Source organism: Arachis stenosperma, chromosome 1, assembly GCF_014773155.1.
Source record: "Arachis stenosperma cultivar V10309 chromosome 1, arast.V10309.gnm1.PFL2, whole genome shotgun sequence".
NCBI classification, from domain to species: domain Eukaryota; kingdom Viridiplantae; phylum Streptophyta; class Magnoliopsida; order Fabales; family Fabaceae; genus Arachis; species Arachis stenosperma.
The window spans coordinates 36,480,957-36,485,958 of NC_080377.1; the positions used below are offsets into that span (position 1 = coordinate 36,480,957).

The window sequence follows — 5,002 nt, forward strand, 5'->3', positions numbered from 1 at the left end:
ATATCACTTCGTTTCTATTGTAACAAAAGATTCCTTTTTTGTAGAAAGGGCCTGTATCAATAGTTATTATTTTACGTATGGACAATTCCTCAATATCTTGTTCATCCGGAACAAAATATTTTCTTTGTGTCGCAGTAAAAAACCATGCTTTCTTGGAGAGAGATACTATTCCACCAATCAAGTCACAGGTATCTAACATATTGATATCTAACCATTTTTCGCAAAGTGGTGACGAAGGATATAACTTGTACAAATCTTTTCATTTTCCAATTCAATTCGATCCATTTGTTTGTAGAGCTATTTACACGATCGCAGACGTTTCAGGAACACCTCTAACAGAGGGACAAATAGTCAATGTTCAATTCTATGCTATTTTATAGACAGTTAGAATACAGGTGTGGGCTAAGTAACTCAATGGATAGTTTTGGTCCTGTTGAAAATATCAGTGCAGGTGAAGACCCAATTTTGATTGATATGGAAAAAGACTTTTCTAGTTGGAATGATAGTGACAATTCTAGTTACAGTAATGTTGATTATTTAGTCGGTGTTAGGAACATTAGATTTAGATGAAAGTGACAAATACAATAACAATTACTTTTATACTTCTATTTGTGGTAAGGGCGGAAATAGTAGTGAAAGTGAGGGTTCTTCCATAAAAACAACTATCACGAATGAGAATTTAACTAAAAGAGAGGATTCTAAAGATCTCGATAAAATTAAAAAAATACAAGCATTTATGGATTAAATGCAAAAATTGTTATGGATTAAATTATAGGAAAATTTTTAAATCAAAAATGAATATTTGTGAACACTGTGGATATCATTTGAAAATGAGCAGTTCAGATAGAATCGAACTTTCGATTGATCCAGGTACTTGGAATCCTATGGATGAAGACATGGTCTCTATGGATCCCATTGAATTTCATTCGGAAGAGGAATCCGAATCCTATAAGAATCGTATGGACTCTTATCAAAGGAAGGTAGGATTAACTGAGGCTGTTCAAACAGGCACAGGTCAACTAAACGGGATTCCTGTAGCAATTGGGATCATGGATTTTCAGTTTATGGGGGGTAGTATGGGATCTGTAGTAGGCGAGAAAATAACCCGTTTGGTCGAACATGCTGGCAATCAACTTTTACCTCTTATTCTAGTATGTGCGTCCAGAGGAGCACATATGCAAGAAGGAAGTCTGAGCTTGATGCAAATGGCTAAAATATCTTTTGCTTTACATGAGTATCAAAAAAATAAATGTTATTCTATATATCCATCTTTACATCTCCTACTACTGGTGGGGTGACTGCCAGTTTCGACATGTTGGGCGAGGTCATTATTGCCGAACCCGATGCTTATATTGCATTTGCGAGTAAAAGAGTAATTGAACAAACGTTGAATACGACAATACCCGAAGGTTCACAAGTAGCTGAATATTTATTCCAAAAGGGCTTATTTGATCAATCGTACTGCGTAATCCTTTAAAAGGGGTTTTAAGTGAGTTATTTCAGCTCCATGCTTTCTTCCCTTTGTGAAAAATTTAGCAGAGCTTAAAAGATTTTTTTCTTTTTCCAAATATAAAAATGAAAAAGTGTATTATCATACCTATATTCCTTGCGAAAATAGAAGGCGAAATCAATCTATTTTTTTAGTTCTATGTTTTACATTCATTTTTTCTATTTTTTATTATTTTAATAATATATTATTATATATAGAATTAGATTCTATTTTATACTCCTCAATATACTCTTTTCTACTCATCCTATTCCTATTAACTGAATATATATATTCAGTTAATAGGAATAGGATGAGTAGAATCCATAAAAAATACTTATCAAAAAAAGTGATCTATTGAGTCATACTAAGTATATTTGAATTCTATTGATTATAGACTATCTTTATAATAATATAAGAAAAAAATGCGATGTATAAATTAAATATTCTATAATTAATAATTATATATAGCAGGTACAAATATTAAATTGATGCTTTGTATGCCAAATTTTTCTGTAAGATACTTTATATTTGAATTGATTCTTACAAAACTTTAATACCAACAGTTGAGTATACTATTACCAGGGTGAAGATAACTTGAGCAATGATTTTGGAATTCTATTACTCTCGATGTTCCTTTTCTATTGATGTTTATAGACAAGAATGAAAACTGCAATCTCTCTAGATTTTTTATTTTTTTTCTATTTACAATGATACCACACACGTATGTGCTATTTCCGTAATGAATGCACTTTATAAAATACTTTAAAGGTGGAAACACACTTGCAGTCAACTTCACATGAAGTTATTTCTGGATGGCTGACACGTGTTATCATTTGGTTTGAAAAAAAATCAGTTTATTTTATACAAATGGTTTAATTAAAAAAAATCGATTTAGATAGATCAAATAACTACCTCTAAATTTTTTCTTTTATTTTTTTGCATGTTATCTCTAAATTCTTAAATGATGAATTTATACGTTTTTCTTCTTCATCCTTACTAACTTTACCTATAATGATTTGAATATGGGAAGTAACGACAACTCAATCAATCTCCGTCTTGATTCTAGACAAAGATGTAAATAATAAAACTCCTAAAATTTTTGTCCAACATCCAATCAATTTTATCCTGAACATTAAATGGTGTGATGACATGAACATTTATGTATTGTTAAATGATTTTTATCATTCATAGAGAAGTGAATAAAAACATAAATTAAAAAATATATTTGAAATAATAAATTTGATTAAGAAATATAAATAAGACAAACATACTCAATTGTAAGTTTGATATTAATTCTGAAAAATTAGAAGAAAATGAATTTCAAGAGCATAATGAAGAAGAAGCGAGTAAAAGTAACTGCTTGGTCCAATTTAAATTAGTTTTTAATTAAACCATTTGTATAAAATAAACCGATTTTTTTTCAAACCAAATGGTAACACATGTCAGCCATCCAGAAACAACTTCATGTGAAGTCGACTGCAGGTGAGTTTTTACTTGCTTTCAATGCTCACTCTCTAGTATGTTATACTTTGCGACCTTTTTGTTGTTATACATTTCAAATCGCTATAAGACCGGCTTTCTTATTCTCAAACTATTGCTTGACATCGAATTCATTCAACGGATCATCGAAGCCTCTTTGTCCAGAAGAGCACTCTTGATTCATTCCATCAGGATTCAAGAAAGACAAGTGAAAGGGGATACCTTTCAAAATTAAGAGGTTGGGTTAATCCCAATGTGCATCTATAAAGTAGTTCATCTTTTCCTTCTTTTAGGATATATTCTCACCTTTTGCTCCTATCTCATCGTTATCAAATACTGTATTAATTAAATAAGGGTTAGTCGTTAGGACTTCTCCAATAGCAAATCCTCATGGCTTTCGAAATTTCTTTGCACCGACTTCTCTAGCATCACATTTAAATTCACATTTGAACTCTACATGCTACTCTTGAATGACATGTTCATTCAATATTCATCATCCTTCTAAATTTATTCCATTTGTGTCACTTGTCTAGTTGCCAACACTAACACTCTATTAAGCTTAGTTTGATTTTGGGTTTTATAAACGATGACAAACATTATTTGGGTTAAAAGCCCAATATTGTTTAATGTGTGTTTTATTGTGGCAGGTCCATAACTCATTTCACAACCAAACAATACAGCTAGTTTATTCCCTTGGTGCTTCAAGCTAATGCACAAACCCATAGCATTTTAACATAGCACCGTTCAGCAAAATTAAAAGCTATGCATTTGATAAGAGAAAAAGGGCAACTATCTACATCATAAGCAAAGCAGAACAACTGGAAGAAAAAGAAATAAACAACACAACAAGGACAGCTGTAGCTCTAACAAAGCAACAAGATAAAAAGGACACTTTCATCCTCTAACACCCTAACTACCAAAGCTCACGCTTCTGGCTGCGCAACTCTGATAGCTCGGACATTACGACGACACTTATACTATTTAATACTAAAATATAAGCCTGTTTAAAACTTTAAACCGCAATACCGCTCCCAAAAATACTTTCGTTCGACAACGTACATCCATAGATACCATATAACTTGCAAAAACTCATAAAGGATACATCCATATAGATACATATATTTATAAATAATATCACAAGCAGTATCCAATACAATTCCTATCCCTCTTACAGAATATCTCAAGATAAAGGCGAGGGTACAATAAACCATAACTAAAATAATACAGAGCATCGCAACAATTAAATAAGCTCTTCGTAACTTCTGCGCCCATATCCTAAAAGGGGAAAAATATAGGGGGTGAGAACATCATCCTCGAAAGGATTCTCAGTAGGGGTTTTTGGGAATTACTGTAATAGGATACATGAAGATAAATCATACCAGTGATTAATAACCGTCTTATGCCTCTTTTCAAAAACAATGGTTTACAATAAAAGTAAAGTCGAAAATCTTTTCTAAAAGAGGAACCGTTCAGTTCTCAAAAACATCAAAAGCCTTTCAAAAGGTTTATCTATACTGAACCAAAATAGCCTTTCATATTTTTCCAAACCAGAAACACAAAATCGAAACCAACCGTCGGTCCATCTCAATCCAACCACGGCCCTAGGCCCAAGCAATCCAACCATCAATCAAATCACCACAATCCAACAGAGTCCCAGTTGCAAACACAGATAGGGAGTTCAAGCACAAACAAATAGTTTCAGAAAGTAGAACAATTAGCAGTTAATCACAAAGGCAAACCATGTACAATATGCACACCCAAACAAGGTCACATAGATGCATATGATGCATGCCTGTCCTAGTGGCTGATGATATCATCTGTCGGTTACCAAGCCAACCCGACGTGTCCGGTAGCTAACCCGGACACAGTCTCTTTGTTGCGCATTAATATCATTAGAGGGTATCTGCGCCCTGTCGCCATTAGAGGGTATCGGTGCCCTGTCACCCTTACAACCAGAGAGAAAACACAAGCATACTCGCTTACAACTTTCATCTCAGCCATTCGGCTTAAATTCACAAATCATTCAATTGCATA

At 33.1% G+C, this 5,002-nt stretch overlaps 1 pseudogene; it reads left to right on the forward strand.

Moving 5' to 3' along the window:
- The first annotated feature begins 414 nt into the window (after positions 1–414).
- Positions 415–1,527, forward strand: LOC130977804 (acetyl-coenzyme A carboxylase carboxyl transferase subunit beta, chloroplastic-like; annotated as a pseudogene).
- Positions 1,528–5,002: the final 3,475 nt, after the last annotated feature.